The following is a 12,077-nucleotide window of genomic DNA, read 5'->3' on the forward strand; positions in this document are numbered from 1 at the left end:
TGGCCCTGGCCTTTGCTGTGGCTGGTGCCCCATTAAACGTGTGCTCCGGAGCGATGTTTCTCCACCCATCACTAGCATTCTGCCACCAGGGGATATGTCAGTGTGCGAGTCACCATTTGTCACTGGCAGCAGTGTCACAAGTCACTAGACTTCCAGCTACCCGCTGACCTAGGCTGCCTTCTGCCCCAGGCAAGGTCCCGAATCCTTTATCCCAGATGCTGACACCTGGGCACTGGCGGACATTGATTTTTATCAACACAGAGGTCTGAGTGAGGGTCAGAGGGCCAGGTAGGTGAAGTGAAGGCCAGGTGGGCGGGGCTAAGGCTTCTTTGCCATCACCATAGAGACAGTCCCCCCACCGCAAGAGTGGGCGGAGCTTGGGATGGGCCTGGTGACAAGACTGAGCCAATGGCAGAGATCCGGCCCGCCAGGCAGATGACACAGGGCCCTCCATTGTGACCTATGACCCCTAGCGGCCACAGGATTTGAGCACACCCCGGGAAAGGCTACGCAGGCACAAGGGAGCCCCTGGTGCGGACTGCTTCAGGGCATTGGCAGAGCACGCCAGGTACCTCTTTCCCACTTTCCTCAGGATATCAGTAGGCAAGGCATCCCCACTCAGCATCTCTTGCCTCTCTCTGTCTCTCTCTGCTTGTGTTCCTTCTCTGAAATCTCTTCCTTCTCCCCCTTGTCACTTCACACCTTGGAGTGCCTGACAGAGGGCCTTGAGACGAAAGAACAAAGGGGGAAGGCCTCTGGCTCTACTGCTTGCCCATGGGGAGAGAAGTTCTGGTAGTCTATCTGGAAGGTCTAGAGAGCAGTGATTGATTGGGGAGCTACATCACGGGCGGACCTGGCCAGGTGAAGCTCGCTGACAAGTGGCAGCCTCTCCGGAGACTACTAATTCCGCTGATAACATTCTATGCAAATAACCGGCTGAGTGCCATGGGCAGAAAACATTGACACATACCTGCCAGAGGCCTATTCTGGGTCTGAAGAGTCCACCCTGGTCTCCAGCAACTCATCATCTCAGCACACACTTTGCCTGCACGCGTGGAAACCGCCTCTCTCCACGAATGTCTTCACCTGCTAGGAAGCACACGATGTCACTCAGCCAAAGGAGAGCACAGGCAAAGTCAACTGAAGCCCCCATTTTCAAGACTTTGCCCTCTGCTGCTCCACAGCCTCCGGTGGCACACTGCATGTGCGTCACTTCTCGGTAGACAAGGACGAAATCCGGGCATCCAGGGCCCCAGCCGTCCACAGTCTACGGATGGCGGCATATGGATCACCTCTTTGCCTCGTACAGCAGGGAGGCCTGGGCCCTAGACTGGCTCCGCTAGAGCTCCACGACCTCAGCTATTTTCCCTGACCTTTGGCCCGTGCCCTCGTGAGTGTGTCATCTCTACTTCCACTTCTCTTCCCACCACACTGAATCCGCCACCTGCGGATACCTGAGCGTGGACATCAACATCTATCACTGGCTGCAGTGTCACAGGTCACTAGGTGTCTAGGCTCAGGCTGACCTTGGCTGTCTTCTGCCCAGGCAAGGAGCCTAATCCTTCCAAGGAAATGAGGACACGTGCTCACTGGCCGACATCCTTTCTTTCATCCACACAGCAGTCTAGATGAGGGTAAAGAGGCCAGGGAGGCCAGGTGAGGGCTGAGTGTGGGGCCTAAGGCTTCTTTCCCAATCACCATGGTGACAGCCACCGGAAGGCTGGACGGAACTTCTGACGGCGACGAGTCACAAACACTCAGCCAATAGGAGAGGTCCAGCCTAACCGGCCAGTTCCGCAGAGCCCTCCATTTTACCCATGGACAGACAACGGCCCCTTGCGTCTTTGGCCACAAAATCGAGGGCACCCAGGGAATAACTTCACAGTAGGCAACCCCGGATGTGAACACGTTCGACACACTGGGACAGCAGGCAGGTACCTCTTTTCCACTTATGCTGGGATATCACTAGGCAAGGCGCCCTTCCTCAGCAACTGTGGCCTCTCTGTATGTGTTCACTCAGAGGAAACTCTTCATTCTACCCCTGAGACACATCACAAGTATGAGGGGCCTGAGAGAGAGCCTAGAGATGGAACGGGGGAGGCTTCTGGCTGTACTGCTTCCCCGTGGGGACAGAATAGCAGGTAGTCTCTCTGGAAGGTCTTAGCTTCTGTTGACTGACACGCGCAATACAGTAGGGGCGGACCCTGGCCAGGTGGAGCTTGTGGGCAGATGCAACCTCTCCGGCGACGAATAATTGCGCTGCTGCTTTGTATGGTGAAAACCTCCCCCCGCCAAGGGGGATGGGTAGAGAACATTGACCCACATCCGCCAGGGGCCTTTCCTGGGACTAAAGATCCCAACGTGGTCTCAACGTCGTCACCCTCTCAACACACACCTTTCCTGCACACGTAATCCTGCCTTTCTCCGTCAGGGCCCTATCCTACCAGGAAAAAAAGCAAGCCGCTCAAAAAGGCCGATGCCAGGGAAATCGAGGAAACACTGCCAGTTTCCAAATTTTTGCTGTCTACACGTCCCCGCCTCCGGTGCAAGGCTGCCTATGTGGCCGGGCTCCGAAGGCAAGGCCGAAATCCTGGCAGCCTGGGCCCCAGCAGTGCAATGGTTGATGGACGTGGGGACACGGATGACCCGTTCGCCACATACACGAGGGATCCTTGGGCCCTTCACTGGCTCGCCATTCAGCTCCACGACGTCCACTACTGGCCCTGGCCTTTGCTTTGGCTGGTGCCCCATTAAACGTGTGCTCCGGAGCGATGTTTCTCCACCCATCACTAGCATTCTGCCACCAGGGGATATGTCAGTGTGGGAGTCACCATTTGTCACTGGCAGCAGTGTCACAAGTCACTAGACTTCCAGCTACCCGCTGACCTAGGCTGCCTTCTGCCCCAGGCAAGGTCCCGAATCCTTTATCCCAGATGCTGACACCTGGGCACTGGCGGACATTGATTTTTATCAACACAGAGGTCTGAGTGAGGGTCAGAGGGCCAGGTAGGTGAAGTGAAGGCCAGGTGGGCGGGGCTAAGGCTTCTTTGCCATCACCATAGAGACAGTCCCCCCACCGCAAGAGTGGGCGGAGCTTGGGATGGGCCTGGTGACAAGACTGAGCCAATGGCAGAGATCCGGCCCGCCAGGCAGATGACACAGGGCCCTCCATTGTGACCTATGACCCCTAGCGGCCACAGGATTTGAGCACACCCCGGGAAAGGCTACGCAGGCACAAGGGAGCCCCTGGTGCGGACTGCTTCAGGGCATTGGCAGAGCACGCCAGGTACCTCTTTCCCACTTTCCTCAGGATATCAGTAGGCAAGGCATCCCCACTCAGCATCTCTTGCCTCTCTCTGTCTCTCTCTGCTTGTGTTCCTTCTCTGAAATCTCTTCCTTCTCCCCCTTGTCACTTCACACCTTGGAGTGCCTGACAGAGGGCCTTGAGACGAAAGAACAAAGGGGGAAGGCCTCTGGCTCTACTGCTTGCCCATGGGGAGAGAAGTTCTGGTAGTCTATCTGGAAGGTCTAGAGAGCAGTGATTGATTGGGGAGCTACATCACGGGCGGACCTGGCCAGGTGAAGCTCGCTGACAAGTGGCAGCCTCTCCGGAGACTACTAATTCCGCTGATAACATTCTATGCAAATAACCGGCTGAGTGCCATGGGCAGAAAACATTGACACATACCTGCCAGAGGCCTATTCTGGGTCTGAAGAGTCCACCCTGGTCTCCAGCAACTCATCATCTCAGCACACACTTTGCCTGCACGCGTGGAAACCGCCTCTCTCCACGAATGTCTTCACCTGCTAGGAAGCACACGATGTCACTCAGCCAAAGGAGAACACAGGCAAAGTCAACTGAAGCCCCCATTTTCAAGACTTTGCCCTCTGCTGCTCCACAGCCTCCGGTGGCACACTGCATGTGCGTCACTTCTCGGTAGACAAGGACGAAATCCGGGCATCCAGGGCCCCAGCCGTCCACAGTCTACGGATGGCGGCATATGGATCACCTCTTTGCCTCGTACAGCAGGGAGGCCTGGGCCCTAGACTGGCTCCGCTAGAGCTCCACGACCTCAGCTATTTTCCCTGACCTTTGGCCCGTGCCCTCGTGAGTGTGTCATCTCTACTTCCACTTCTCTTCCCACCACACTGAATCCGCCACCTGCGGATACCTGAGCGTGGACATCAACATCTATCACTGGCTGCAGTGTCACAGGTCACTAGGTGTCTAGGCTCAGGCTGACCTTGGCTGTCTTCTGCCCAGGCAAGGAGCCTAATCCTTCCAAGGAAATGAGGACACGTGCTCACTGGCCGACATCCTTTCTTTCATCCACACAGCGGTCTAGATGAGGGTAAAGAGGCCAGGGAGGCCAGGTGAGGGCTGAGTGTGGGGCCTAAGGCTTCTTTCCCAATCACCATGGTGACAGCCACCGGAAGGCTGGGCGGAACTTCTGACGGCGACGAGTCACAAACACTCAGCCAATAGGAGAGGTCCAGCCTAACCGGCCAGTTCCGCAGAGCCCTCCATTTTACCCATGGACAGACAACGGCCCCTTGCGTCTTTGGCCACAAAATCGAGGGCACCCAGGGAATAACTTCACAGTAGGCAACCCCGGATGTGAACACGTTCGACACACTGGGACAGCAGGCAGGTACCTCTTTTCCACTTATGCTGGGATATCACTAGGCAAGGCGCCCTTCCTCAGCATCTGTGGCCTCTCTGTATGTGTTCACTCAGAGGAAACTCTTCATTCTACCCCTGAGACACATCACAAGTATGAGGGGCCTGAGAGAGAGCCTAGAGATGGAACGGGGGAGGCTTCTGGCTGTACTGCTTCCCCGTGGGGACAGAATAGCAGGTAGTCTCTCTGGAAGGTCTTAGCTTCTGTTGACTGACACGCGCAATACAGTAGGGGCGGACCCTGGCCAGGTGGAGCTTGTGGGCAGATGCAACCTCTCCGGCGACGAATAATTGCGCTGCTGCTTTGTATGGTGAAAACCTCCCCCCGCCAAGGGGGATGGGTAGAGAACATTGACCCACACCCGCCAGGGGCCTTTCCTGGGACTAAAGATCCCAACGTGGTCTCAACGTCGTCACCCTCTCAACACACACCTTTCCTGCACACGTAATCCTGCCTTTCTCCGTCAGGGCCCTATCCTACCAGGAAAAAAAGCAAGCCGCTCAAAAAGGCCGATGCCAGGGAAATCGAGGAAACACTGCCAGTTTCCAAATTTTTGCTGTCTACACGTCCCCGCCTCCGGTGCAAGGCTGCCTATGTGGCCGGGCTCCGAAGGCAAGGCCGAAATCCTGGCAGCCTGGGCCCCAGCAGTGCAATGGTTGATGGACGTGGGGACATGGATGACCCGTTCGCCACATACACGAGGGATCCTTGGGCCCTTCACTGGCTCGCCATTCAGCTCCACGACGTCCACTACTGGCCCTGGCCTTTGCTGTGGCTGGTGCCCCATTAAACGTGTGCTCCGGAGCGATGTTTCTCCACCCATCACTAGCATTCTGCCACCAGGGGATATGTCAGTGTGCGAGTCACCATTTGTCACTGGCAGCAGTGTCACAAGTCACTAGACTTCCAGCTACCCGCTGACCTAGGCTGCCTTCTGCCCCAGGCAAGGTCCCGAATCCTTTATCCCAGATGCTGACACCTGGGCACTGGCGGACATTGATTTTTATCAACACAGAGGTCTGAGTGAGGGTCAGAGGGCCAGGTAGGTGAAGTGAAGGCCAGGTGGGCGGGGCTAAGGCTTCTTTGCCATCACCATAGAGACAGTCCCCCCACCGCAAGAGTGGGCGGAGCTTGGGATGGGCCTGGTGACAAGACTGAGCCAATGGCAGAGATCCGGCCCGCCAGGCAGATGACACAGGGCCCTCCATTGTGACCTATGACCCCTAGCGGCCACAGGATTTGAGCACACCCCGGGAAAGGCTACGCAGGCACAAGGGAGCCCCTGGTGCGGACTGCTTCAGGGCATTGGCAGAGCACGCCAGGTACCTCTTTCCCACTTTCCTCAGGATATCAGTAGGCAAGGCATCCCCACTCAGCATCTCTTGCCTCTCTCTGTCTCTCTCTGCTTGTGTTCCTTCTCTGAAATCTCTTCCTTCTCCCCCTTGTCACTTCACACCTTGGAGTGCCTGACAGAGGGCCTTGAGACGAAAGAACAAAGGGGGAAGGCCTCTGGCTCTACTGCTTGCCCATGGGGAGAGAAGTTCTGGTAGTCTATCTGGAAGGTCTAGAGAGCAGTGATTGATTGGGGAGCTACATCACGGGCGGACCTGGCCAGGTGAAGCTCGCTGACAAGTGGCAGCCTCTCCGGAGACTACTAATTCCGCTGATAACATTCTATGCAAATAACCGGCTGAGTGCCATGGGCAGAAAACATTGACACATACCTGCCAGAGGCCTATTCTGGGTCTGAAGAGTCCACCCTGGTCTCCAGCAACTCATCATCTCAGCACACACTTTGCCTGCACGCGTGGAAACCGCCTCTCTCCACGAATGTCTTCACCTGCTAGGAAGCACACGATGTCACTCAGCCAAAGGAGAACACAGGCAAAGTCAACTGAAGCCCCCATTTTCAAGACTTTGCCCTCTGCTGCTCCACAGCCTCCGGTGGCACACTGCATGTGCGTCACTTCTCGGTAGACAAGGACGAAATCCGGGCATCCAGGGCCCCAGCCGTCCACAGTCTACGGATGGCGGCATATGGATCACCTCTTTGCCTCGTACAGCAGGGAGGCCTGGGCCCTAGACTGGCTCCGCTAGAGCTCCACGACCTCAGCTATTTTCCCTGACCTTTGGCCCGTGCCCTCGTGAGTGTGTCATCTCTACTTCCACTTCTCTTCCCACCACACTGAATCCGCCACCTGCGGATACCTGAGCGTGGACATCAACATCTATCACTGGCTGCAGTGTCACAGGTCACTAGGTGTCTAGGCTCAGGCTGACCTTGGCTGTCTTCTGCCCAGGCAAGGAGCCTAATCCTTCCAAGGAAATGAGGACACGTGCTCACTGGCCGACATCCTTTCTTTCATCCACACAGCGGTCTAGATGAGGGTAAAGAGGCCAGGGAGGCCAGGTGAGGGCTGAGTGTGGGGCCTAAGGCTTCTTTCCCAATCACCATGGTGACAGCCACCGGAAGGCTGGGCGGAACTTCTGACGGCGACGAGTCACAAACACTCAGCCAATAGGAGAGGTCCAGCCTAACCGGCCAGTTCCGCAGAGCCCTCCATTTTACCCATGGACAGACAACGGCCCCTTGCGTCTTTGGCCACAAAATCGAGGGCACCCAGGGAATAACTTCACAGTAGGCAACCCCGGATGTGAACACGTTCGACACACTGGGACAGCAGGCAGGTACCTCTTTTCCACTTATGCTGGGATATCACTAGGCAAGGCGCCCTTCCTCAGCATCTGTGGCCTCTCTGTATGTGTTCACTCAGAGGAAACTCTTCATTCTACCCCTGAGACACATCACAAGTATGAGGGGCCTGAGAGAGAGCCTAGAGATGGAACGGGGGAGGCTTCTGGCTGTACTGCTTCCCCGTGGGGACAGAATAGCAGGTAGTCTCTCTGGAAGGTCTTAGCTTCTGTTGACTGACACGCGCAATACAGTAGGGGCGGACCCTGGCCAGGTGGAGCTTGTGGGCAGATGCAACCTCTCCGGCGACGAATAATTGCGCTGCTGCTTTGTATGGTGAAAACCTCCCCCCGCCAAGGGGGATGGGTAGAGAACATTGACCCACACCCGCCAGGGGCCTTTCCTGGGACTAAAGATCCCAACGTGGTCTCAACGTCGTCACCCTCTCAACACACACCTTTCCTGCACACGTAATCCTGCCTTTCTCCGTCAGGGCCCTATCCTACCAGGAAAAAAAGCAAGCCGCTCAAAAAGGCCGATGCCAGGGAAATCGAGGAAACACTGCCAGTTTCCAAATTTTTGCTGTCTACACGTCCCCGCCTCCGGTGCAAGGCTGCCTATGTGGCCGGGCTCCGAAGGCAAGGCCGAAATCCTGGCAGCCTGGGCCCCAGCAGTGCAATGGTTGATGGACGTGGGGACATGGATGACCCGTTCGCCACATACACGAGGGATCCTTGGGCCCTTCACTGGCTCGCCATTCAGCTCCACGACGTCCACTACTGGCCCTGGCCTTTGCTGTGGCTGGTGCCCCATTAAACGTGTGCTCCGGAGCGATGTTTCTCCACCCATCACTAGCATTCTGCCACCAGGGGATATGTCAGTGTGCGAGTCACCATTTGTCACTGGCAGCAGTGTCACAAGTCACTAGACTTCCAGCTACCCGCTGACCTAGGCTGCCTTCTGCCCCAGGCAAGGTCCCGAATCCTTTATCCCAGATGCTGACACCTGGGCACTGGCGGACATTGATTTTTATCAACACAGAGGTCTGAGTGAGGGTCAGAGGGCCAGGTAGGTGAAGTGAAGGCCAGGTGGGCGGGGCTAAGGCTTCTTTGCCATCACCATAGAGACAGTCCCCCCACCGCAAGAGTGGGCGGAGCTTGGGATGGGCCTGGTGACAAGACTGAGCCAATGGCAGAGATCCGGCCCGCCAGGCAGATGACACAGGGCCCTCCATTGTGACCTATGACCCCTAGTGGCCACAGGATTTGAGCACACCCCGGGAAAGGCTACGCAGGCACAAGGGAGCCCCTGGTGCGGACTGCTTCAGGGCATTGGCAGAGCACGCCAGGTACCTCTTTCCCACTTTCCTCAGGATATCAGTAGGCAAGGCATCCCCACTCAGCATCTCTTGCCTCTCTCTGTCTCTCTCTGCTTGTGTTCCTTCTCTGAAATCTCTTCCTTCTCCCCCTTGTCACTTCACACCTTGGAGTGCCTGACAGAGGGCCTTCAGACGAAAGAACAAAGGGGGAAGGCCTCTGGCTCTACTGCTTGCCCATGGGGAGAGAAGTTCTGGTAGTCTATCTGGAAGGTCTAGAGAGCAGTGATTGATTGGGGAGCTACATCACGGGCGGACCTGGCCAGGTGAAGCTCGCTGACAAGTGGCAGCCTCTCCGGAGACTACTAATTCCGCTGATAACATTCTATGCAAATAACCAGCTGAGTGCCATGGGCAGAAAACATTGACACATACCTGCCAGAGGCCTATTCTGGGTCTGAAGAGTCCACCCTGGTCTCCAGCAACTCATCATCTCAGCACACACTTTGCCTGCACGCGTGGAAACCGCCTCTCTCCATGAATGTCTTCACCTGCTAGGAAGCACACGATGTCACTCAGCCAAAGCAGAACACAGGCAAAGTCAACTGAAGCCCCCATTTTCAAGATTTTGCCCTCTGCTGCTCCACAGCCTCCGGTGGCACACTGCATGTGCGTCAATTCTCGGTAGACAAGGACGAAATCCGGGCATCCAGGGCCCCAGCCGTCCACAGTCTACGGATGGCGGCATATGGATCACCTCTTTGCCTCGTACAGCAGGGAGGCCTGGGCCCTAGACTGGCTCCGCTAGAGCTCCACGACCTCAGCTATTTTCCCTGACCTTTGGCCCGTGCCCTCGTGAGTGTGTCATCTCTACTTCCACTTCTCTTCCCACCACACTGAATCCGCCACCTGCGGATACCTGAGCGTGGACATCAACATCTATCACTGGCTGCAGTGTCACAGGTCACTAGGTGTCTAGGCTCAGGCTGACCTTGGCTGTCTTCTGCCCAGGCAAGGAGCCTAATCCTTCCAAGGAAATGAGGACACGTGCTCACTGGCCGACATCCTTTCTTTCATCCACACAGCAGTCTAGATGAGGGTAAAGAGGCCAGGGAGGCCAGGTGAGGGCTGAGTGTGGGGCCTAAGGCTTCTTTCCCAATCACCATGGTGACAGCCACCGGAAGGCTGGGCGGAACTTCTGACGGGGACGAGTCACAAACACTCAGCCAATAGGAGAGGTCCAGCCTAACCGGCCAGTTCCGCAGAGCCCTCCATTTTACCCATGGACAGACAACGGCCCCTTGCGTCTTTGGCCACAAAATCGAGGGCACCCAGGGAATAACTTCACAGTAGGCAACCCCGGATGTGAACACGTTCGACACACTGGGACAGCAGGCAGGTACCTCTTTTCCACTTATGCTGGGATATCACTAGGCAAGGCGCCCTTCCTCAGCATCTGTGGCCTCTCTGTATGTGTTCACTCAGAGGAAACTCTTCATTCTACCCCTGAGACACATCACAAGTATGAGGGGCCTGAGAGAGAGCCTAGAGATGGAACGGGGGAGGCTTCTGGCTGTACTGCTTCCCCGTGGGGACAGAATAGCAGGTAGTCTCTCTGGAAGGTCTTAGCTTCTGTTGACTGACACGCGCAATACAGTAGGGGCGGACCCTGGCCAGGTGGAGCTTGTGGGCAGATGCAACCTCTCCGGCGACGAATAATTGCGCTGCTGCTTTGTATGGTGAAAACCTCCCCCCGCCAAGGGGGATGGGTAGAGAACATTGACCCACACCCGCCAGGGGCCTTTCCTGGGACTAAAGATCCCAACGTGGTCTCAACGTCGTCACCCTCTCAACACACACCTTTCCTGCACACGTAATCCTGCCTTTCTCCGTCAGGGCCCTATCCTACCAGGAAAAAAAGCAAGCCGCTCAAAAAGGCCGATGCCAGGGAAATCGAGGAAACACTGCCAGTTTCCAAATTTTTGCTGTCTACACGTCCCCGCCTCCGGTGCAAGGCTGCCTATGTGGCCGGGCTCCGAAGGCAAGGCCGAAATCCTGGCAGCCTGGGCCCCAGCAGTGCAATGGTTGATGGACGTGGGGACACGGATGACCCGTTCGCCACATACACGAGGGATCCTTGGGCCCTTCACTGGCTCGCCATTCAGCTCCACGACGTCCACTACTGGCCCTGGCCTTTGCTGTGGCTGGTGCCCCATTAAACGTGTGCTCCGGAGCGATGTTTCTCCACCCATCACTAGCATTCTGCCACCAGGGGATATGTCAGTGTGCGAGTCACCATTTGTCACTGGCAGCAGTGTCACAAGTCACTAGACTTCCAGCTACCCGCTGACCTAGGCTGCCTTCTGCCCCAGGCAAGGTCCCGAATCCTTTATCCCAGATGCTGACACCTGGGCACTGGCGGACATTGATTTTTATCAACACAGAGGTCTGAGTGAGGGTCAGAGGGCCAGGTAGGTGAAGTGAAGGCCAGGTGGGCGGGGCTAAGGCTTCTTTGCCATCACCATAGAGACAGTCCCCCCACCGCAAGAGTGGGCGGAGCTTGGGATGGGCCTGGTGACAAGACTGAGCCAATGGCAGAGATCCGGCCCGCCAGGCAGATGACACAGGGCCCTCCATTGTGACCTATGACCCCTAGTGGCCACAGGATTTGAGCACACCCCGGGAAAGGCTACGCAGGCACAAGGGAGCCCCTGGTGCGGACTGCTTCAGGGCATTGGCAGAGCACGCCAGGTACCTCTTTCCCACTTTCCTCAGGATATCAGTAGGCAAGGCATCCCCACTCAGCATCTCTTGCCTCTCTCTGTCTCTCTCTGCTTGTGTTCCTTCTCTGAAATCTCTTCCTTCTCCCCCTTGTCACTTCACACCTTGGAGTGCCTGACAGAGGGCCTTCAGACGAAAGAACAAAGGGGGAAGGCCTCTGGCTCTACTGCTTGCCCATGGGGAGAGAAGTTCTGGTAGTCTATCTGGAAGGTCTAGAGAGCAGTGATTGATTGGGGAGCTACATCACGGGCGGACCTGGCCAGGTGAAGCTCGCTGACAAGTGGCAGCCTCTCCGGAGACTACTAATTCCGCTGATAACATTCTATGCAAATAACCAGCTGAGTGCCATGGGCAGAAAACATTGACACATACCTGCCAGAGGCCTATTCTGGGTCTGAAGAGTCCACCCTGGTCTCCAGCAACTCATCATCTCAGCACACACTTTGCCTGCACGCGTGGAAACCGCCTCTCTCCATGAATGTCTTCACCTGCTAGGAAGCACACGATGTCACTCAGCCAAAGCAGAACACAGGCAAAGTCAACTGAAGCCCCCATTTTCAAGATTTTGCCCTCTGCTGCTCCACAGCCTCCGGTGGCACACTGCATG

This window comes from Elephas maximus, chromosome 14 (genome assembly GCF_024166365.1).
Source record: "Elephas maximus indicus isolate mEleMax1 chromosome 14, mEleMax1 primary haplotype, whole genome shotgun sequence".
NCBI lineage: Eukaryota > Metazoa > Chordata > Mammalia > Proboscidea > Elephantidae > Elephas > Elephas maximus.